Source organism: Pseudorca crassidens, chromosome 15, assembly GCF_039906515.1.
Source record: "Pseudorca crassidens isolate mPseCra1 chromosome 15, mPseCra1.hap1, whole genome shotgun sequence".
Taxonomy (NCBI): Eukaryota; Metazoa; Chordata; class Mammalia; order Artiodactyla; family Delphinidae; genus Pseudorca; species Pseudorca crassidens.
In genome coordinates, this window is record NC_090310.1 from 36506362 (window position 1) to 36529984 (window position 23623).

At 52.1% G+C, this 23623-nt stretch overlaps 8 non-coding genes across 8 annotated transcripts; 2 read left to right on the forward strand and 6 right to left on the reverse strand.

Annotated features, from left to right (window-relative positions):
* Positions 1-1273: 1273 nt before the first annotated feature.
* Positions 1274-1346, reverse strand: TRNAR-CCU (transfer RNA arginine (anticodon CCU)). Its single transcript has one exon. It is a non-coding gene; the product is annotated as a tRNA-Arg (tRNA).
* A 3629-nt stretch (positions 1347-4975) lies between these two features.
* TRNAK-CUU (transfer RNA lysine (anticodon CUU)) lies at positions 4976-5048 on the reverse strand. The gene has a single exon. It is a non-coding gene; the product is annotated as a tRNA-Lys (tRNA).
* A 5187-nt stretch (positions 5049-10235) lies between these two features.
* TRNAP-UGG (transfer RNA proline (anticodon UGG)) lies at positions 10236-10307 on the reverse strand. Its single transcript has one exon. It is a non-coding gene; the product is annotated as a tRNA-Pro (tRNA).
* An 867-nt stretch (positions 10308-11174) lies between these two features.
* Positions 11175-11247, reverse strand: TRNAK-CUU (transfer RNA lysine (anticodon CUU)). Its single transcript has one exon. It is a non-coding gene; the product is annotated as a tRNA-Lys (tRNA).
* A 4139-nt stretch (positions 11248-15386) lies between these two features.
* TRNAR-CCU (transfer RNA arginine (anticodon CCU)) lies at positions 15387-15459 on the forward strand. The gene has a single exon. It is a non-coding gene; the product is annotated as a tRNA-Arg (tRNA).
* Positions 15460-18973: 3514 nt separating this feature from the next.
* TRNAP-CGG (transfer RNA proline (anticodon CGG)) lies at positions 18974-19046 on the reverse strand. The gene has a single exon. It is a non-coding gene; the product is annotated as a tRNA-Pro (tRNA).
* A 1152-nt stretch (positions 19047-20198) lies between these two features.
* Positions 20199-20271, reverse strand: TRNAK-CUU (transfer RNA lysine (anticodon CUU)). The gene has a single exon. It is a non-coding gene; the product is annotated as a tRNA-Lys (tRNA).
* A 2193-nt stretch (positions 20272-22464) lies between these two features.
* TRNAP-AGG (transfer RNA proline (anticodon AGG)) lies at positions 22465-22536 on the forward strand. The gene has a single exon. It is a non-coding gene; the product is annotated as a tRNA-Pro (tRNA).
* The last annotated feature ends 1087 nt before the right edge of the window (positions 22537-23623 follow it).

Sequence of the window (23623 nt, forward strand, 5' to 3'; positions counted from 1 at the left end):
CAGCTGGGACCGTTCGTCTTCCCGTCTTCTTGTAAGCTCTGGGCCCCAAAGGCGCCCCAACATACCAGAGACCACTCGCCTAATAGAGTCATCCATTCACTCAAGTGTTTATTGAGTGCCTAATGTATACCAGGCACTAAGGGTACAGCAGTTAACAAATTGGATTTTTAACAAAGAGGAAGAAAGGGGGCCGGATTCCGGATCAGATGAAGTTGCTGCTTTTCATTTTTGTTTCCTTCCTCACCAGGCTCGACGCCTGCAGTTTAACGGAGCAGACAAATATGAACCGCGGTAGGTGTCTTTTTAGGGGCGATTCTCTCTCCCTTCTACGGATACTTGCCCTGCCCTCTTTAGATATTAAGGAAGGAACGAAGGACGGAACGAAGGAATGAAGGAAGGAAAGAAGGAAGGAAGGAAAAGAAAAGTAAAGTAAAGAAAAGAAGCATGATGTTTCCGAGGACACAGGGCCATTTCTCACCCCGGAGGAACTATAAAAAGTCACAAAAGTAGCTATACTGAAATAACAGAAATCCAGGCAGAAAATCACCCACAGTCCTAACCTAGATAAAGTCAACGTTATCTTTGGCCCACGTTACTTCCAACTCTTCCATAAGCGCCCATTCAATTCTTACATTCACATATCAAAGGTGCAACGTCTGCTCTCCACATATTCTGTTTACCTTTTGACCGGCATATTTTTGCATTTTGCTAGTCTCTCTTTTTTTTTCTCCCCTTCCCTCCTCGGCCTTTCCACACCCGATTCTTTCTTGGGCAGTCATGCAGGGACAACTGCAGTTTGGGAGTTACCGTTTGTTTTATAAGAACTGGCTCATATACAGCTTTCATAGCGGGATCTTCCAAGTCAACCGGGATAGACTGAACGTTCTTTTCTGAGGTTGAACACTATTAATGAAGCAAAATGTATTCCATGGTCATTTCCCTCTGCCTTTTATTTATTGTTTACCAAACTGCTGCAATAAAACTTCCTACATCGGTAGTTTTGTCTGTTACAGAAGTGGAATTAGAGGATCAAAGAGGTGTGTATACCAGACTGCTTTCCAAAACACAGGGTGAAACCACACATTTTTTCCATTAAGATGTATGGGTACACAGTCTTTCTCCTTCCCGTCTTTTCGAAGTAAACATCTGTAAATTTAACTCACATTCCCTTATGGTCAGTGGCGTATCTTCGAATTTTATAAAGACCCATTTTCCTCTGTGTCTGTAACCCAAAACTCGCCCCTCCACCTAAAGATAGAGTGCTTCCTCATACTACCCCAGGTGGGACTCGAACCCACAGCCTCTGGCTTAGGAAGCCAGTGCTTTAGCCATTAGGCCACTGGGGTGGCTGCTGAAAGTTTTCCTGAGAATGTGAGAAGAAGGAATAATTCGTCAGCACTGGCTAGAAAATGCTCCAGGAATTGGCTTGAGTACTCAAAATTTGGCTGAATCCCTGCAACGTCCCAACCTCTATCCAAGTCTCCAGGAGCGCAGTCGTGAGCAAAACAGAAACTGCCGATCCTGGCGGAGCTCCTGTGCAGACCGCGCACTCGCCGCCCGCCGCGCTCTCCTGCCTTTTTGTGGCTCCTCCAGCGCTGGCCCCGCCAAGTCTGGCTTGTCGGGTTCCTCCAGGAGTCCCAAGCTCCGGAACGCCCTGGATTCTCCTCCGGATGACAGATTCAGCGAGCAGTGAGGGACCCTGGCTGGATCAGTGGTGTGTTGGGTCGGACCACCGACTGCAGTGTGTGTGATAAATGTTCGGTCCTCCCGGGCCCCGGCTGGACAGAAGACCCGGGAGAGCTAAGGGCTGGAGGAAGATGGTGCGGGACCAACACCGTGTGCAAGGGGAGGAGACCCCTCCACATCCTCCGAGGCTCACCCGCAGGCGGAAGTCAGAGCCTCTTCCGCAGCCTCCTGCGCAGGGCGCTGTCACTCAGGGCTTGGCCTACGTACAGGAGACTGGGGGCGCGCGGAATGTTCTACACCGGACGTCGCTCTTCCAGGCCCAGAGCCAGAACAAACCCCTCCCCATGGAGCTATACAAAGCCGAAGTCCCGGGTATCTGGACACACCCCTGCAATTTTCCTCGCAACTCACCCTTCTTTATTCACTAAGGCTTGTAATTTATCCAAATGTAAAAGCCCTCCTCCCAGGAGAGCTCCCGGTACCTCAGAGACTCCTCTCGCCACCTCCCCACCCCAAATGTATCTTTTATCTTTGGAGCAACAAGATTGTCTAACGCACAGTCCATTTTCGAATTTCCTCCAATAACATCCTTTATGGCTTTAAAAAAAAAAAATCCAGGACAGAATCAGAGAACACACTTTGATTCAGTCTTCTAATCTCCTTTGTCTGGCTGGTCCTGGCAGTCTGGCCACAGGCCCGGATGAAGCGGCGGGAGGGCTGCTGGAGCCGCCACCCCCAAGACTGCACAGGAACCAATTTGGAGGAACGCGGCCTTCACTGAGAGGAGCTAGGACGCTGTAGACGCGGCCCCCTTGCTCCGGGGATGTGCTTCGTCTTCTGGGTGCGCGAGGTCTCGGCACAGGCTCTCCTCTTAAATCGATTGCATTCTAGCAGAAGGCGGGAGGAGGAGCAGACCCCGGGCAACACGCTTTCCAGAAGCAGTTGGCGGCCCGTTGGGACGGGACGGGTGTGTTTCTGTACATACTCATCTTTGAGGGTGACAGATTCAAGGAGGAATCTGCCTTGGTCTAGGAGCGGTCGCGTTTGCCGGTATTGGCAAGTGTCTTTGGTTCGACCGCAGCTTTGGGACTCCAGCATCCCTCTGGTTTTCCACATCCGTTTAAACTGGGCCCGGAATTTCTTTACTTTCCCCAAAACAAGCTCTTCACTTCTTTGAGGTTTGTTTGTTTTTAATATCCAACATTTTCAGTTGTTTTTAGCGAGAGGATTGGTCCCCAAAACCCTGCACATTCGTGTTACTGGAAACCTCAACTCTGCTGGAGTATTTTTCTTTGTAATTTCCTTCAAGCTGTTAATAATTTTTTAACCAATAAATTAAAGTTTAAAAAAATGTTTTTATTTTATTTATTTTTGGTCGCGTTGGGTCTTCGTTGCTGCGCGCGGGCTTACTCTAGTTGCCTCGGGCAGGGGCTACTCTTCTTTGCGGTGTTCGGGCTTCTCATTGCGGTGGCTTCTCTTGTTGCGGAGCACGGGATCTAGGCGCGCGGGCTTCAGTAGTTGTGGCACACAGCTTAGTTGCTCCCCGGCATGTGGGATCTTCCCGGACCAGGGATCGAACCCGTGTGCACTGAATTGGCAGGCGGATTCTTAACCACTGCACTACCAGGGAAGTCCAGTTCCGCCCCCACCCCGCCCCCTCACCCAGGAAATCTAATTCAAGAGTCAGCCTTGGAGTTCTGCGGTAGACTCTGGAAGAAAGAGGAGATTTGGCCTGAGGGGTGACCCCGGCCCACGGTTGCCCCAAAAGCGGGGAACCTTCGCCCTTTACGGAAAGCAGCTCCCTGGGATTGGAATTCCTTAAGGGTCAAAGTCAAACCCCACTGGGACCCCCAGCCGCCAAAAAAGGGGACTATCACAGCCTGACGTCCAGAGCGGGGCACAGGATACCTGTCCTGATGGCGTGGACCCCAGGACTACGCCGCTCGGACTCCAGGAACCCTTTCCCGATCTGGGACAGCGGGACCAGGGCAGACCTGGGAGCGCCCAGGTGAGGGGTAACAAGGAAATAGAGAGAAGAGGAGGAGGAAGAAAAGAGAATAAAGAAAGGGGAGGAAGCCCTGGGGCGCCGTCTCTAAGTGCATCATCCATCCTCCCAGCTGGGTAGTCACGGTGGATACGTTACTGGACACTTAGCAGGGATGTTTGAGTCTCACTGGAGTAATTGCTGGACTTGAACCCTGAAAGCTATGTGACTTTGGGAGACTGTTGCCTCTCATGGATTTTCTCCCCTACCGGCATTAACCTAATCGAAGCCCAAGGCGCAGCGCCCTGAACCGGGATGTCCGCACCACTGGACCCCCGCCAAGACTCCTACTAAAATTTTAAAAGCACCTGGAGACACATTGAGGCTTTGAAATATTTTCTCTAATTCTCTCTTGCAGTGTTGGGTTCGACGCCCAAGGTTTGGGGCCTCAGGTAGTTCCCAAATCTCTACAGAGGAACTGTTTTTGTGTAAAAAGAAGTGAGCACATCCGGGATTTGAACACAGGACCTTTCACACGCGAGGCGGGAACCATACCCCTAAACCAACGAGCCACACAAAGCACACCCTTTGGCTCTCTTCTAAGACTTCTTGGCGTCCCGGATGTGGAACAGGGAGGCCAGTGAAGTGGTGTGGGGAGGAGGTTCCAACTTCAGACCCGCCGGGAAGTGTTGAGCTCAAAGACCAGTGAGCGAGGCAAGGACCCCAGAGCTCCCCATGCCCACAAAGAGGGGAGCGGCCCCTGCACCCTACCCCCTGACCCAAATCTGGTGGATCCAGCGGATCCCACAGGCCCGGAAGGGCCAGCGATCCGTGCGTCCCCGCCCGGCTCTTATGTCACTTAGCAAACACTCCTTGCAGCCGGGAGCGCGCTTGTGGCCGCGCTGGGGTAAAAGCCAGCAAGGAACTCCGGGTCCGGCAGGGCAGCGTTGAGTGCCTTTTTTTTTTTTTTTTAATTATTTTTTAATCATTTAAATTTTATTTTATTTCTTTTTTATACAGCAGGTTCTTATTAGTTATCTATTTTATACATATTAGTGTATATATGTCAATCCCAATCTCCGAATTCATCCTACCCCTGGCCACTTTCCCCCCTTGGTGTCCATACGTTTGTTCTCTACATCTGTGTCTCTATTTCTGCCCTGCGTTGAGTGCCTTTTGACGGCAGGTCACAGGAACGCCTTGCTTGGAAAAGCCACTCCCCCAGGTGTGGTATCCTGGTTACTAGTCACTACCTGCTGAGTTTCTCAGGACTCCAAACAAAAGGTCCAAACTAGAAAAAGAGCTCGCCCAACGTGGGGCTCGAACCCACGACCCTGAGATTAAGAGTCTCATGCTCTACCGACTGAGCTAGCCGGGCACCTGGGAACTGCTGCTATCGTTGTACATGTTGATGGGGAGTAGCGCGAAGGTGATGGAATCTAGAATAGTTAATGACTTAGACGAGGGCACCAGGGGCGGGTCAGCGGCCAAAGCTTCCTGGGCTTCACAGGAGGTTCCCCGCCACAGGTTCCACTCCCCACCGACGCTCCCTGCTGCAACAAGGGTGCTTCTAGTCCAGGACTTCCCTCACCACCCAGTAGCTAGGGAACCCGGTCTGGCCCCTATGCCCACCCGGCCCACCTGACATCGGGTGTAGGGAGAAGCAGCTGGGCGTAGGTGGATGGAGGGAGCGGCGCCAAGGGTGAAAACCTAGGGCGAGATGTACCACAGTTAGTTTAACGATTGACCCCTTGAGGGACCTCTGGATTATTTCCAGTTTTTTGGGCTGTTACAAGTACAACAGCTATAAACACTCGTGTACAGGTTTTTGTGTGAACATAGTCTTCATTTTTCTGAGATAAATACCCAAATTGCTGGGTCATATGGTAGTTACATGTTTAGGTGGTTTTTTTTGGCTGCGTTGGGTATTCGTTACTGCGCACGGGCTTTCTCTAGTTGCGGAGAGCGGGGGCTACTCTTCGTTGCGGTGCGTGGCTTCTTACTGCGGTGGCTTCTTTTGTTGCGGAGCACAGGCTCTAGGCACGCAGGCTTCAGTAGTTGTGGCACGCGGGCTTAGTAGTTGTGGCGCATAGGCTTAGTTGCTCCGCGGCATGTGGGATCTTCCCGGACCAGGGTTCACACCTATGTCCCTTGCATTGGCAGGCAGATTCTTAACCACTGCACCACCAGGGAAGCCCTACATGTGTGGTGACCCACTGTCTCCAATAAAATGTTCAATAGAAGTAAAGAGTGTCAGCATCCTTGTTGCATTTCTAACCTCAAAGAGAATGTTTTCAAGGTTTCACCACAAGTATGAAATTTGCTGCAGTATTTTGTAGATAATTTGAGAAGTTATGGGTATTTCCTTCTTTGACTAATTTACTAAGAATTTTAAAAATCATGAATGAAAGTTGGATTGTATCAGATACTTTCCCCTGAATTTATTGAATACATTTACCAGTTTTCTCATGTCAAATCAACCTTGCATTCCCTAGGATAAATTCAGCTTGGCTGTGACATATTATTCTTTTTACCTCTTGTAAGATTTTGTTGGCTAATATTTTAAGATTTTATATTTATTTTTGTGAGCAAGATTATGTGCTTTTAAATGTCTTTTTCGTGCTGTCCATGGTTAGTTTGTTATCAGAATAGCGTTAGCCTCATAAAATGTGTTCAGAGGTTCCCTCTTCTATGCAACATTTTGTGTGGGACTAAAATTTTATTTCTTCAATGTTTGTTAGCATGCTCCACTGATGCCATCTGGGTCAAGAATTTTCGTTGGAGGGTAATACTTGACTATTGATTCACTTTATTAGTTTTAAGATCATTTACCTTTTTATTCCAGTTTGATTCCATTAAGGCATGTTTTATATTTCAAAAAATTATATATTTATTTCTAAATTTTTACAAAGTTGTTTAGAATATGCTTTTATTATCTTCTTAAATTATGCAATAAGTGTAAAGTCATTCCTTGATATAGGTTATGTGTGTCTTCTGTCATTATTTCTTAACCAGCTTTTGCAGAGTTTTATCAATAACATTAGCTTTTTCCAATACCTGCCTTCCAAGATCTGTCATTAATCTCTGTTGTATGCCTGTTTTCAACTTCATTACGTTCATCTCTTCATCATTTCTTCCCTTGTTCTAATTTATCTGAGTTTATTTTTGCTGTACTTTTTCTAACTTCTTGTCATTAGCTTTCAACCTGTCTTCTCTATTACACACATCTAAGGCTATCAATTTCCCTCTAACTACTGCTTTATCCATGTCTTAAAGGTTTTGGTATGTAGTATTTTTATCATCATTTATTTCTAAGTATTTTCTAAATCCCATTGTAATTTCTTCCTTAACCTATGGAATATTTAGAAGTGTATTGCTTAATTTGTAATCATGTGAGATATTTTAGGGGTTTTTTGTTTTTGTATTATTTTGACCTATTTTTAGTTCACCATTTCTCTCATCTTTTTAAACCAACTGTTAATACATCTATTGAGTTTTGTTTCATTTTTTGCATACTTTTAATTTTAGAAAAATTTAGTCCTGTTTCATTCTTCTAAAGCATTTTACAGAGCTCCTGTTCTCAAATATATTTTCATTATTGTCTTTCATGTCTTTATACATGGTAGAGATAGTTGCGTTATAGTCTGTGTCTGATAATCTTAGCATCTGAAATCTTTCCAGTTTTATTTCCATTGTCTATTGTTCATTGGTTGTTGCTCATGGTGCCTTGTTTCCTTGCTATTTTTCATTGTGAGTAGCCCATTTTCCTTGTGTGGGGAATCCTGTGAGATCTAGAATAAAAGTGTATTTCTCTACAGAAAATTGTTTACTACTTACCAGTCATGGGTCACTTTAAACTAAATTTTCTACTTGATTTCCCCCCACCCCAGTTGGTCCTCAAGTTCCCAGCATTGGATTATTCATGATCCTTGGTTCAAGGCACACAAACTCACCATCCCAAACAAAAAGGAAGACCCTCTGCCACCCATTTCTCTGCTTCCTCCTCTCCAGCGTAACCATCCTTAACGTTCTATGAGAGGCAAATTCTCTTGGCACCCCATGGCACTCTTCTTTCCAGCACAAGCTGAAGGCATTGGCCAGCAAGCACTTGAGACCCCACGGTGGGGCAGGGGGGACTTTTCCTGGGCCAGTGTGCCCAGGGAAGTGGGAAAGGCTGGAGGAGTTAACCTCCCTCCCGATTTCCTCTCACTCCCCGGTACTTTGAGGAAAGGTGCCTTCCCACTGAGCAACTGTTTTGTAGGAATTTGGAGCCTGGAGCCATCCCCACCTCAGGGTTCTGCACAACAGACGTCCACCTCTGTAGAGTTCTTGAACATGTTTTTTTAGGCTTACTCACAGGTCTGAGATATTCTCTGATAGTGGTAAGGTGTGTGTTGGCCTGAATCCGTTGCTTGACGTTATTGAGCTGGCAGGACATGGGGTGGGGGTGTAACCACGTGGGATAATAGCCTTAGACCAACAACACACCCACTATTGTTCTTCAGATGCTTAGATTTTGAACTTTCCCGTGATAGCAGGTCCTGGTGCTTGGTGTCTGGGCTCCTGGTGTCCACCTCTTGCGCCTCGCGAAGGCGACCCCCTGAGCTGCAGAACAGAGCAGAGGGGACACGGCTCCTGGCGGGCGCTGGGGTCCAGGGCCACGGTACTCCTACTGACCTCGGGCAGGGAAGGAGGAGAGATGCAGCAGGCCACGCCAGGTAGAACAACTGGATTTGGGGTGGGGGCAGGCTCGGGACGCCGGCTGCAAACACCAGCAACACATCGTTTCTCCCCAGGCTAATGCCTCGGCCTCCTGACCGGGCAGTGTGGGCCCAGGCTTGACGTTTCAGAGGCCTCCAGCTGGTGAAGACGGGGCTCCTGATGCACAGAGGAAGGAAAGACCTCTCCAGTCTTCGGTGCCTCGAACCTGGACTGACAGAAGTAGCTTGTTGTGAGACTCGTGGAGATGCTTTGGCTACTGGTCCTCAATGAAATTTTCTAAACCACAGTGGGTGGCATTGAGTGGGGCTGAGACACACAACTGGGGAAAAAGTAGGGCTCGTGCGGAACTTGAACGCAGAATCTGTCGCACCCTAATCAAGAACCATACCCCTAGACCAACGAGCCACTCGACCTGCATTCTTTGGCTCTCCCCTATGACGCTGTGACACCCCGGGGGTGGGACCGACAAGGCCAATGAAATGGCTCGAAGAAGAGATTCCAATTTCAGACCCACCGGGAAGTGAAAAGTTCCAGGACCCATGGGCAGGGAGAAAACCCAGCGCTCCCTGTGCCGACAAAGTAGGCAGCAGATCTTGCGCTCTCCCCAATGCGGTGGTCCCCGCCGCCTCTCCTCCGCGCTCGGACGACAAAGAGCCCCCGGCCAGGAAGGGCGGCAGGCCTTAAGTCCCCGCGCCTCTCTTCGGTTCCTTTGCTGGCCTCCTCTCAGCCGCGAGCGCGCTGGGGACCCGCGAGGCCAAAGCCGGAGAGGAGCTCCTGGCCGCGCGGGGCAGCCGGACTGCTCAAGAGCCGGCGGGGGCGCGCGAAGGGTCCTTGGGCCGCGATCGCCGGGACGCTCGCTTTGTAAAAAGTCGAACCGCCAAGTATTGGCACCCAGTAATTGCTCACCAAACCCCTGCGGAGTGCACGGAGGAAACGGCCACCACCGCCTCTACCTCCCCTCGCTGCTCCCGCTTCTACCGGCTCCGCTCCCAGCTCCCGCCACGGTGAGATCAAAACCAAGAAAGCGAGCACGTGGGGCCTCCAACCTGAGAGGGTGACTTTGAGAGTCGCTTTGTTCTACCGACTGAATCAGCCGGCCAGCTACGGTCCTGGCCTCGGATGTCCTAGGATGGCCTGGTTGGGGGGGGGGGGCTTGGCCCCCTAGAGGGATGCGGGTTAGCTCACCAACCAGACCCCACACCTGGGCGGGTCACGATGCCCCTCCCAGCTCACCAAGGGGAGAAGGAGGAGGTTCCTCCGGTCCTGTTGGGCAGCAAGAGGACGCTGCCCTCAGAACAGCGAGAGCCGCGTCCAGGAGTCGGGGGTCGGGTTCTGGGGCACGCTCTGCAGTTGATATGTCCTTCCCAGATGTTCAACCATTCCCCCACCCCTCTGGATACGTCCTTCCCAGATGTTCAACCATTCCCCCACCCCTCTGGATACGTGGCGCCATTTCTTCGCTCTCTCATCTGGGAAGCCCCGGGGCCGAGCGCAGGACCCAACACTGAAGTTCTGCCCACGGAAGCCCGGGAGTCTGTCTCTCTCTCTCTCCCTCCCTCTCCCCACCACTAAAACGCAACTTTAAGTAAGAGTAGGGCTCACCTGCGACTTGAGCAGCGACCATCCCGAGCCATAAGACGTGTACCCCTAGAGCAACCAATAATGCACTTTCCTTTGCTGTTTGCCGGAGTCATCTCCTTTGCGCTCCGATCCCACTCTCAGAGGAAGCCGTCTGCATCTCCCTGACGCCTCCACTGGTCGATCTTCCGTCTTCCGCTGAAAACGCTGAAAGGAAAAAGAAAAAGAGAGGGCGCTGCTGGGATTTGAACTCGGGAAACGAGTAGGGCTCGTCCGGGATTTGAACCCGGGACCTCTCGCACCCAAAGCGAGAATCATACCCCTAGACCAACGAGCCGCCACATCAGTCTTTTTCTTTTCTCTCTCAGCCCTTCTACAGGTGACTTATGTGAAGCTCGCCCCGATAGCTCAGTTGTTAGCTTGCGCACCTGTGAATCCGACTCAGTGGGTTCGCGGGTTCGCAGCCGCTGTCAGATTTCAGATCGAGGGTTAGATTATCTGCTCCAAGTGCGGCGGGAGCCAGAGGAAGACCGCGCAGCTGCGCCTCTCCTTTCTCGGGAGGCCCCTGAAACCACGGCTTTCCTATTACACATGGAGGCAGGAGACTCGCAGCCCTGTTCCAGGGTGAACAGCTCGCCCGCAAGCGGCCCCACTCACGGGTATCTACTCCTGGGCCTCGTCAGGGAGGGAGGCAAAACAGACACTGGAACTACTGAACAGCCCTATATTCCTCTACTTGATCGACACCTACCTGATAGACACCTGGATCAAATTCTCCCTCAACGGAGCAGTGTCTCTGAGCGAGAGGAGGAGGAGGTTAGGTGGAATGGTTCATTGGTCCAGGGGTATGATTCTCGATTAGGTACAAGAGGGTCAAATTCCTGGAGAAGCCCAGGTTTTCACACTTTCTTGTATTTTAATTGGGGACAGTTTTTCCCGAGGAGGAAAACCCTTGTCAGCCTTAAAGAGCATTGGTTCTTGCCTTGTCCTGAGAGTCTAGAAGCTGCCATGAGAGGCCCCACCCTCTACAAAGGAGCAGACAACTCCGAGGGCAGGACCCAGCCCGGATTCCTCCGGTGAGCAGGAATTTCTGTGTTTCAGCTCACTGTGCCTCTAACAGGGCACATTTTAGTCGGGAGTGGACAGCTGGGAGCAGAAAACCAACCCATGTGGGACTGGAATCCACAATAGGCGCCAAAAGGCCCGCCCAACGTGGGGCTCGAACCCACGACCCTGAGATTAAGAGTCTCATGCTCTACCAACTGAGCTAGCCGGGCAACTGTGACCAGTTGACTACGGCCAAGTTTTCAAACTTGACTGGCTGTGGACCATTCCCAAATGACTGGATGGGGCAAGTCCCGGGGTCAGCGGGGACATGGATCCCCTCAGGGCATTCTGTGGGTCTAGACTGCCTGGAATCCTCGGCGTCTACAGGCCAGGAGCAGCTGTGCCGGGTTGGGGGTGAGGCGCCTCACTGACCAACGGACGGACGAACGGCCGGCGGCTCAGCAGCCGCCGGAAGCCCTGCGGCGTGGACAAAACTCAGGGCTGACGCGCCCGAGCTGATCCCGGGACTCGTGGCCCCACGGTCCGAAAATGACAAGGGACCCACATAGATGCTGTTGCTGAATATCTAGGTTAAAGTCGCGTCTTGGCTCAGGAAGATGTCAGGGTCTGTTCCAGATCATGGACGTTTTCAGCTGCACGCATTGCCCTCAACCCCAACCCCAAAAGTTAGTCTGAGATCCTGGATGGCGCCGGTCGCTGAGTTGAATCCGGTCTTTCTCTGGGCCTTGACACCGCCTGAGGCCCACCTGTTGAGGCCAGGGTCCCTGCACCATCCTGAGGCCAGGGGAGGTGGGTGCGACAGCTTGAGGTGGCTCCAGGGATGTGGGAACCCAGCCTCTTCCTCAGAGCGACGGAAAGCAGGCCTGACCCGTGGATTCCTCCTGCCCTTGAAATATTTTGCTGAACCCTGACTCCGAGTCCAGCTGGATCACCTGATGGGAGCAAGCCCTTAGGATCCAGAGCTAGGGGTTGCCAATCTAGGACAAGACTGTTCAGGTTCCTGCCCAAAGGGGTGGGGAGGAGTGTGAGGTGGGGAAGCAAGAGGGGCCCCGGGAACTGGGAGGGGCCTCAGGGAGAAAACCTGGGCTTCCACCAGCCCAGAGTTGCCCTGCTCAGGGAGGTGGCTGGGGTGGCCTGGGGTGGCCTGGGGTGGGCAGACAGGCCGGAAACTCAGGCAGGAGTCTTGAGGCACTGTTCTAAATGCTTTACCAAAAAATTAAGTAACTTAAGATCCCAACCAAATCTTTGAGACATGAGCTGCTACTATCCCCACTTTACAGATGGGTAAACTGAGGCCCTTGAGAGCCCAGGCTTGGTGGGTCCAGATCTGTGAAGTCCAGATGAGGAATAGAGGAGCTTGGTCCTGCAACCCTCCTTCAACCCTAAAGGAACTGCCCAGGATTTGTGTCCTTGACCTTCCACACTTATGGGGAGGCTCAAGACCCCAGACCACAAGCCACTTGGCCGTGGAGATTTCCCAGTTCAGGATCTCTCCAGGAAGCACAGAATTCTCCTGAAACTGAGGTTCAGGGATGGAGTCTGTGCACGGAAGTATGGATGCATGGGTCAGGGACATGGGTCAGCCCACAGTATCCCAAAGTGAGACCTGGACAACGAGGGGAGAGGGCAGGGCTCCGGCTCCAGAAACCCCTCTCTTCACTTTCTCCTGTCTCAACCCCTTTGCTCTCCATCATAACGTAAGGCACCTAGAATCAGGGCCCACCATTCCATCCACACCACAAAAGTGTCCTGAGTGCAAGGGAAGGGCTTGTCCAGGATTTGAATCCAGGGCTTCTCACTCCTAAAGCTAGACATATACCCCTAGAAATCCATCAAGGTCAGTTACTTCCCCTGCCTCTCTTCCTTCCTTGGAAGTGGTGTTGCTCCCTGTTAGGTGGGGACTGTATTGTCCATTCTTCTGACAACCATTGGCTGAGCCAGGCCTTGAGCTGAGGCTGGGGATACACTGAGTACCAACTTGCCCACAGAACCAGTGACGGTAAGACTGTGAATGGCAACAGGGTCTCCTGGATGCTGGGAGGAATCCCTGGAGAGAAGCATCTCAGGGCTGGGGCAGGGAAGGTGGGTGCAGCAGGTGTGGGGCTGCCTGCATTTGAGAGGGGAGGGTAGAAATTGGCCCCTAAAATAAGAGAGAATCTGGCCCCTGATGCTGGGGTCAGGTTTTATTTTAAACATGTCTATTCCTTATTCCTATACTATCCTCTCTGTCACCTGGGCTCCCAGCCTCCTCTGTCCACCCGTGCAGGGGCCAGGGTGTTGCACAGGGCTCCCCAGGGGGGCCCAGCTCTCTCCTGTGGGTCTGAACAGAGCATGTCTGGAAAAGGCCAGGAGGCCACATCTTGGGGTGTCCTATGGGTTATTTTATTTTGTGGATTCCAGGTTGTTCTGGTCTCCACAATGAGATAGTAATATTTACTCATGCTGGGAGCCCAAGAGTATCTGGGTGCAGGCCTCAGTTAAACCCAAAAGTCCAGAGCCGTAAAAGACAGGTCCAAGGTGTGGTACAGACCACATCCCTGAGATAAGAGCCTCAGTTCAGCAACCCACCCTGCATCCACAGTGGCAGCAGCCTTAGGGGGGTAAGGGGGTGTTTTAAGAGGAAGGCAGAGCCTGGTGCCCTGGAGGCAGGTAGACCAGGGAGGGTCCTCAGCTCCTTCCACCTAATTCCCATGCCTTGGGAGCCTCCAGAGACCAGGATACAGGTGTGGGTCCCTACCAGGCTTCAGGCTCTGGCCCAGGGTGGTCGGGAGGAGCAGACTGGTTGAGTTCCTTGGGCTCTGGGGTCAGGGCTGCTCTGAGGCCCTTTGCTTGCAGAGACAGAGGCAGCAGTGGAGGAGGCTGAGGGTGGTTTGAAATCCAAGCCTGTTCCTCTGCTAGGAGCAGGAGTGTGACCACAGATCCTCAGTCAAAGGGCAATGGGATGTTAGGACCCTGCCTCCTGGATGGGTGTCCCCGTCGACCTGGCCTCTTTTCCTCCCGATCCCCAGGTTTGGATGCTTTCCCCTCCAGCACCCTCACTTGGAGCATTCCCTGCGGTAAGACAACCCTACCACCCACCCATAGAGAGGAGTAGAATGTGAGTCTCCTTTAGTGTGAAGATGTAGGGGGCCCTATCGACCCACACAAGCCAACTCAAGGGTATGAGTGAGGCAGGGAGACCCCAGGCAGTAGAGGAGCAGATGCAAGTAGAGCAGTAGAGGGCAGTGCAAGTGCAGGTGGGGCCCAGGTGACTGGCTACTCCTACCCTTTTTCTTCCCATCCTTTAAGTCCCACAGGCGAGTACAGGCGCCGAATCCTGGAGCTCAGACTCCCACTCGTGGCCCAAGTTCCAGCGCCGCAGAGGAATGTCGGGGTCCCATCCCTGGACAGTGGCCCACTCACCGGAGCCTCCGCCGCAGACAAACCGGGTCCCCTTTGTCGCGTGCTCCGGTGGGGTGGTTTGAGGTCTGAGGTCGCTGAGTCCACAGTCTGGATGCCCGGAATCCGAGGAGCTGCGACCTCCTCTCTCTTCCTGAGCATGATCCCGGGGCCAGGTCCTGGGTCCGAGCCTCAAGGGCGTCGTCGTGGGACAAGGTGCCACGCCGGTCCGAGGACAAGTGCAGAGGTTCCGAGCTCTCCCCGCACCCCCACCTCGGTCCTTGTCCACAAGTCCCAGGGTCCTTCCCAACAGGGTCCCGCGGTCCCCCCTTGCCTCGCCTCCAGGTGAGACGAGCGGAGGGTGAGGGACACTTACTCCAGCTGGAAAAATCCGAAGCGACCGCCTCCCCTGTGCTGGGCACTAAAAAGGGGAGACCTGGTGAAGCTCCTCCTCCTGGAGGGGGCTTCGGAGCCTTCCCGGTTTGCCCCACCTGAAACAGACAGGGTCTGAAAACTCCCCCAAGGCTAGCACCATACCCTTAAACCAAAAAGCCAGAACGAAGATGCGGGCTCTCGGTACTCGGTCACCCTGGCTCCCCCATCTGGGGCAGAGGCGGGATTCTCCGCTCCAGGGGAGGGAACCTGGGGGAAGTTTCGGTCCCGATACCTCCAAAGGGAGGGTGAAGTTAGGCTCGGTGTTCTGGGGTCCGGGGTCCAGTCCCGGAGATGCACACGCAGGGCGGCTTCCACCAACGGCCCGGCTCCCTCCTCCATCCCCACCAGGCGCGGCGGGGACTTGAGCGGCCGATGAGCTGGGGAGGCCCCAGGACCCAACGGGGCCGGGCCCGGGGGTGTCCAAGATGGGCCCTAAATAAAGCAACCAGCACAGCAAAATGCTGGAACAGACATCGGGCGCCGGAAGAGTGGAAGGGGGCGGGTCCTGGACGGGAAGCCAGCTACCAGGTAGTGCGCCCCGGTGGCCTAATGGAGAAGGCACTGGCCTCCTAAGCCAGGGATTGTGGGTTCGAGTCCCACCCGGGGTATTCACTCACAATTTTGGCATTGCTATGCTGGGGTGGCTTCTGTTGGCAAAAACTGTTGTCAGCCACATCTCTGAGAGCTGCACCTTCTAGGACCCCCGAGGTTAGGGGACGGGTGTTTCTTTACACCCTTGAAGGTGAGGAAACAAGGGAGCTGGGGCCACCTGGGGCTGAACCCACTGAGGCTAGCTGGGGGGTGAGGGGCATCTCACAGAGGTGCAATATCTTTAAAGTTCTGATATGTATTTTTAAACTATCTATCTAGAATGTTTACATTTAAAAATCAATGTACATCTTATAGACTAAGAAACGACCATATGATCACCTCAATACATGCAGTAAAGGCATTTGATAACTCCAACCTCCATTCCTGATTTTAAAAAAACTCTCAGCAAACTGATGTTGAGGGGTAGGAGAGAGAGCGAGGAGCTATGAGAAAACTTTTGAGGATGATGAATATGTTCATTATCTTGACTGTAGTGACGGTTTGGGTGTACACAAATGTCAAAACATATAAAATTGTGCACTTTAAATGTATACAATTTATTATATATCAAAACTTTAAAAATTGAAGTATAATTGATGTACAATATTATATAAGTTACAGGTGTACAATATAGTGATTCACAATTTTAATGCCGCAGAGCAACTAAGCCCGTGGGCCACAACTACTGAGCCTGCGCTCTAGAGCCCACGAGCTGCAACTACTGAACCAGCACACCTAGAGCCCATGCTCCACAACAAGAGAAGCCACCGCAATGAGAAGCCCGCGCACCACAACATAGAGTAGCCCCCGACTAGCTGCAACTAGAGAAAGCCTACGTGCAGCAACGAAGACCCAAAAATAAATTTAAAAAAAATTTTAAAGGTTATACTCCATTCATAGTTACTATAAAAATTGGCTATATTCCCTGTGATGTACAATATAGCCTTGTGGCTTATTTTGTACATAATAGTTTCTACCTACTAACTCCTTGCACTTGTGATGCCCCTCCCCCCTGCCCTCTCCCCACGGGTAATCACTAGTTTGTTCTCTATATCTGTGAGTCTGAATAAAACTTTTTTTAATGACCACAAAATTATTTGACACTCTTTCCACTGAGAAGTGGCATCTGTGTCTCTTCTCCCTGAGCCTCAGTGGGCTGTGACTTCTTCATACAATAATGTATGGCAGAAGTTACACTGTAGAACCTCCAAGGTTGAATCATGAAGGGGGATGCAACTTCCATCTTGTTCAGTAGAACACATACATGGGGTTCCATGTTGCCAGGTAAGAAATTCAATTAGCCTGAATCTTCCATGCTGTGAGAAAGCCCAAGCCACATGGAGAGGTCATGTGCAGATGTTCCATTCCACAGCACCAGCTGAGCTCAGTCTTTGATTCATTTCAGTTCATATGACAGCTGTGTTGTTAAAGGAGCCTCCAGATGTTTCTAGACTTCAAGTCTTTGCAGCCAGGCCCCAAATTTAACAGACACAAGTTATACCTGCTCTTCCCTGTTGAATTCCTGACCCACAGAATCAATGAGCATAATAAAATATTGCTTTATGCCACTACAATTGAGAGTGTTACATAGCAATAATAACTGACAAATAATAACTATTAAACTAAAAGATGGCAAACATATTTAATGGAAGAATTTTGAAAGCTTCTCACTATGAATTCTGGAACAAAACAAGAAGGCCTCCTATCACATTTCAATTTAACATCTTATTAGAGGCCTTAGTGCAATCAGGCAAGAAAAGTAGTTAAAAGGTATAAGTAAGGATTGGAAATAATTAAACAATACTGCCATGATTCACAAAGGACATGCCTGAATAGGTAGAAAATCCTACAGATTAAAAATAATAAAAAAATAATGAGTTTTGTAATGTAACTGAATCTAAGATTAATATACAAAAATGTATTTTTATGTAACTGCAAAACATAGAAAATTATATTCAAAGTGATATAATTTACAATAGCATCCACAAAATCAAATACCTAGCAAAAATTCTAATGAAAGATGCGCCAGACCTATTTCAGAAAAATATAAAACACTATTATGATCAATTAAAGAAGACCTTGATAAATGAAGAGATACATCATGTTCATGAGTTGAAAGACATTATTGTAATGATATCAAATCACCCCCAACTGACCTACAGAATCAATGTTAGACCAATCAAAATCCCAATCACTATTTTTGTATAAATTGACAAGCTGATTCTAACACTTATATGAAAGTGCAAATGACCAACAATAACAAAAACAAATTTCGGAGATTTACACTCCTGAATACCAAGATTTATTATGAACCGAAGTTATTTTGGTCACAAGGGTAAACAGATCATGGAACAAAGCAGCGCAGTATTAGAATCACACGTACTCAGATTCTTGATTTGTGAAAGTTTGCACTACAAAGCAGTGGGGGAAAGGACAGTCTTTTAAATAAATTGTTCTGAACCAAAACTGTCCCCCTTTAACAGATGGTGAAATTACGGCCTACAGGGCTAAATGTCTTGAGTCCAGAGCCTGGGTTGGGAGGAATGCGACCCCCCCCCTCCCCCCGCTACAGGGTCTAAAACAGAAGGGAATGTTTTTACAACTACGGATTCGGTCAGCATTTGGACCTGGGACCTCTGTCCCCAACAACAAAAGTCATGTCTCTAGCCCAGCGCAGTCCATTGTTGAAGGCCACAAAAACGAGCCACATCTGTCATTTAAACTCATCTAGCAGCAGATCTTTTTTTTTTTTTTGCAGTACGCGGGCCTCTCGCCGTTGCGGCCTCTCCCGTTGCGGAGCACAGGCTCCGGATGCGCAGGCTCAGCGGCCACGGCCCACGGGCCCAGCCGCTCCGCGGCACGTGGGATCCTCCCGGACCGGGGCATGAACCCGTGTCCCCTGCATCGACAGGCGGACTCCCAACCACCAGCAGATCTTTTTTTAAGTCTTTAAGTTTAATTTAATTTTATTTCTTTGGCCTCACCACACAGCTTGCAGGATCTTAATTCTCGGATCAGGGATCGAACCAGGGGCTCCGGCATTGAGAGCGCGGAGTCCTAACCACTGGACTGCCAGGGAATTCCCACAGATTTAAAAAATACAAGTAAAAAGGTAAAATTAAGTGTAATGTATTTTAATTAACCCAATATATCCAAAGTATCATTTCAACACATACTCAGACTTCTTACTTTTTTTGAACAAAGCCTTCAAAAGCCAATGCGTATTTTTACACTTAAAGCAGCAATCTCAGTCGGACCAGCCGGAGGAAACCAGTGTCCAGCCGGGGAAGAGCTGCCCTGATCGAAGAACACAACGAAGCTGCTTTTGGGGACTGGGGAGTTCAAGGGCTGCCTGGACCTCTGCGGTTAGGTTCCCCGGGCTGGGGAGGAGGGGAGGGACGCGGGGGCGCGGGGTCCCGGGTCAGCAGGGGTGGGCCTGGAGCAGAGCGCAATACGCATGGCCGGATGAGTCTCTAGGCTCGGTCTCTCATCCCCGAGCTTTAAAACAGTGAAAAATCGGGACACACAACTTGAGCTCGTCCGGGATTTGAACCCGGGACCTCTCGCACCCGAAGCGAGAATCATACCCCTAGACCAACGAGCCTCCCTAGTGAACTATCTTCCAGTGCTTCCTTCACAACTATTCCCATCGCCCCGCGACTAGGATTTATCCCGAAGTGGACGGGGAGGAGCACTGGAATCACAGCGGGGAGACCCAGGAAACCCAGACCGGCAGGGGCAGAAAGAAGGGTCCGCTAAGCCCGGACAGGGCCGAGGAGATCGATTCCTGGACCACAACAGGGGATAGATTCTTGCCCCAGGGGAGTGAAGAGCAGAAATGTGGGGGTGGGGGAAGGGCGGGGACGGGAGGCTTGGGTGACCCGGAGAGCACCTTACTCTCCAGGGGAACCCGAGCCTCAGGCTGACAGCCGTGGGGCTGTGGATTGTGGCTGGGGAGCAGGCAGGAGGCAGGGGACCGGCATCAAGTAGGCCCTGGTCCTACGGTGGGGCCCCTGCCCTAGAATCTCTAGGGGAGGAGGAACAGGGGGGAAGGAGGGGAAGGTTCCGCTTTTTGCGCCGGGCTCCAGGGCTGCCAGCCTGCGGCTAGGAGAAGAGAGCTCCGATGATAGAGGATTCTGGCTCTCCCTGTTGATCCCCAAAGTGCCGCAGGGTGGACGACGACCACCTTGGGAGCCTCCTGTGGTTCGGGCAAATCCTTTCCGCAGGAAAAGTAAGGCAGAGTGTGGTAAACAGTGGCTGGCTCGTTTGAATAATTCAGTGGGTTTTAGGGTGTAGGGGCTGTCCCTAGGGGTCTAATATCTGGCCCTGGGTGATTTGGGGAAGGGGAAATATTGGCCTGGTGTGTGAAAGTTAGATAAGGAGTTGGGTCAGGGTGTGGACTGGAAATTGGTTGGTTTGCAAACTGTCTACTTTCTCTAGAATTAGCTGACCCTGGGGTTGGCAGTCTCTTCCTAGCCAGCAGGCCCCTCCAAGAGGTCAAACAATCATTAAAAAAAAAAAAAAAGACCACACAGGTGTCTTCACCCACTTCACCCTGTCTATCCTTCCTTCACCAAGCAAAGGTCCCATGCCTTCTCCGGAGCTCCACGATGGTCTGTAACCCTAGCTCAGGTAATGGTGTGTCGAGGTCCTGGAATTTGTCCAAGGGTCTTGTGATTGGTCTGGCTAGGATTCCGTGAATGCTTGCTTTACAGGAGAGAATCTGAACTCCCTCACTCCAGCTTGGCAAAAGTTGGGCCCAGCGTGGGGCTTGAACCCACAACCCTAAGATTAAGAGTCTCATGCTCTACCGACTGAGCTAGCCAAGCAAGGACAAGAACAATCTTTGACGCCCAGCTTCTCAGAGTCCCAAAGGCAGGTCCTGCAAAAAATGGCAAAGGTGCAGCCGTCCCCGGAGTCGACCTTCTGGAGGCCGGACACAGTCCTTGACTGGGACTCTGGACATCCAAACCCGGCACCACGCCCCCACCCTGCCCCCCATTCTCAGCCAGCTGTCAGCGGACAGGGAATCTTTCACCTGGTGTTAAAGTGGAATTTTTGGCATGGGGCCATTAGCCACAGCCCTGGGTCGGGGTCATTCAGGGTGGTCCTTGGGGGGTGAGGATGGGGGCAAGGAACAGCCTCTCTCGAGGATCAGGGGAGCCTGGGTTGACACTCCCTCTGCTTGCATAAACCCAGATCCTAACTCAGTACTGAGCCCCTGCCTATTTATGGCTCCAATTCTTTTAAAATGACCCAGAGAATCAGCCCCCTCCCACTCCTCTGCGGATCTGTGTGCAGGGCCACAGAGAGGCCCACGAAGTCCCAGAGGGGAGGGCTCGTTGGCCAGTTCTGTTTGCCCCGTTGTAGAGTCCTCGCCTCTGTGACTCCACGGAGCCACAGCCTGCCCAAGACCACCAATGTCTTGGGAATATAATGGAAAAATCCGAACCTCTCCTGGGTCCCACCCACAATGGTTCATCTGTCCAGAAGGTCCCTGGGGCAGGGGCACATCGTTTACCATTCCTGCTCAGCTAGGAAAACCGATCCTGGGTGGGATTCTCTTCCTGACCTCCCACTACTTCCCCACAAAGTCTCAGACTCTAGAAAAGCTGCCGCTACTGAAAAGTCAGAAGAGCTAGACTGAATGAGGAGCCTCTTACCCCCTCCCAGCCCCCCACAGTGCCAAGGATGACAGCCCAGCCTTAGCAAATTAACCAGAACACCCTCATCACAGCCTCGGGGATCTGTAGGAGGAGCTAAGTTATGCCAATGTCCAAAGCTGGAGCTCCATTTGCCCCAAACCCGGGCAACAGAAACCTTCTCCAAGACCCAACACGCAGTCCCTGCTCCGGGTGGAGCTGGGGCTCACAATCTCTGGCTTAAAAGGCCTGCGAGACCCCATTTGGCCATGGGCCTTCCCCCCACAACAAGGCTGTGTGGTTCCCCTCCTTCCACCCTCCGACCCTGCAGCAGCCCCTCTTCCAACGTGCACTCCAGTCAACCCCACCCACTCTGCCCTTCCCCCATCTCCCCCTCCTCACTCTGCCCCTGTGTCAGGACTTGAACCAGCCTCCCTGCCCCAGCCCGTGACCCCTCCCTTCCAGGTGTGTGCCTCTCCGTGCTCAAAGATCACGGCCTCTCCAGGTGGGGCTGGTCCCCACAAATCTTGTCCCTGCAGAGTTCTCAGCGCGGGGCCTGGCTAAGGATCCGGCGCAGGGGGTTTGTGGGATGAATGCAGAACGGAGCCAGAATGCTCGGTGGAGAGCAGGGTCACCGAGGTCGCAGGAGCAAGAGGGACACGCGAGGGTAGTATCTCAGGTGTGAGAAAGCCCATCGGGATCTAGGCATGAGCTCTTCTGAACATTTTAGTGCTGGCGCTGGGATGCACAGGGAAGAGCGGGCTGGGGACCCTCTGCAGAGCTCTGGAGAGGACAGATCCTCCGGGGCTGGGAGAGGTGGGGGCTGTGGACAAGGCCACCAGCTCAGGGATGGAGGCTCCTACGGGAGGGCCCCGGGAAAGGCCCCGGCCACACTAACTGGTCCTCTGAGGTGACCGGTGCGCCTGGTCCCTAAGCCTCACGAGACGCACATTTCTCTGAATCCCAATTTGCTTCCAGTGGAGGAGAGCGACAGCTGCGTCGCACGTGGGCTCGTCAGGACGGAGGAATCCAGGCACCATGCCTCTAGCTCTGTCCCGAGCCTTGGGCTGTAGAGAGAAGAAAGGACCCTCAAGTTTCCCTGCCGTGGAGGCATCAGTCTTCTGGGCGTGGAGACGCCAGCCGAGCCCAGGACTAGGAGAGGCACAAGGGAGCCCCGGACCCGCAGAGCGTCAGCCTCCGAGACCTGGTGCTCACAGGGGCGGCGACACTGCGCTATCCTCTTCTCGAGGGCTGAGAGCTGAACTTATCCGAGCTCAATACGGGGGCCGCTCGGAATGGGGAAAACGGGGACCTGAGGCTGCACAGGGAAATGGTGTGAAGATAAGCTGGAATAGGCAGTCAGAAGTTCAGGTCTACTGTGGCTCGTTGGTCTAGGGGTATGATTCTCGCTTAGGGTGCGAGAGGTCCCGGGTTCAAATCCCGGACGAGCCCATTCTCTTTTCTTTTTAACCCAAGAACTCCCAGGGTACCCAGCCCAGGGACTCCTGCGGGAACAAAATATGGCTCTGAGGGCCCGTCGACCTCCACCGCCCACATCCAGCCCGCCAGCCTGATCGGAAGGGCCAGAAGCCCTGAATCTGAGTCCTGAATTTGGGCTCCATATTAGTTTAGGGAGTGGGAGGTAAGGAGAGAGATCTGCACGCACAGCCGGAGGCCACAGCCTCAGCTTGGGACACCTCGCCCTCCGCCCATCCCGCTGAGGCTCAACACTCCCAGGTGGTTTTCCCCTCTGGCCGCCAGAGGGAGCGCCGAGCCGACGCTGCTGGGCTGGGAATTGGGGAACTTCCACCTGGGCCCCGGTCCGGGAAAGCCCCCAACTGTGTTCGGGTGAGCTAGGCTCTGGCCGCCGGGCTGCACTTCTTCTGTTGTTAATGACCAGTGGAGGATAGGGGAGCCTCCAGAGACCCCCCCCCCCACTCCCACGAGGCGAAATGGGAGAGTTGGGAGGCTGGGTAGGACTGCCCTGAGCGTGCACCTCACGAAGGGGACCCCTTAACTTCGGCCGCAGTTTCTTCTCACTTCCCCTTTCCCTTCCTGGGATCTGAACAGAAACCTCAGAGCCACCTCAGCCGGTGGCCCAGAACCTAGTAACAGCACCCTCGCGCTGCATTAATCCAGCCTCTAATGATGGACATCCATGTTGTCCCAACCTTCTCTTTGTCCACATGGGGAGCAGTAAGAGGCGCCCCTTCTCCCCCCAGACAGGGGGCATCAGCCGAGGCCTAGTGGAGACCACGAACACCTACTCCAGCCCAGCAGTGAGGAGGTCCCACCCTGTGTGAATTGCCCGCACCAGACAGCAACAGGGCAGCCCCCACTTTCCCTACCAGAGGGGCATCTAGTCAGAGAAGGCTGCAAACCAGAAGATTTAAATGAGATCTAGAATCTCATAACGTAATACCGAAAATGTCCAAGATGCAACTGAAAATCACTGGTCAAACTAAGAACCAGGACAATTTCAACTTGAAGGAGAAATGACAAGAGACACCGACTCAAATGTTGGAACCATCTGCCAAGG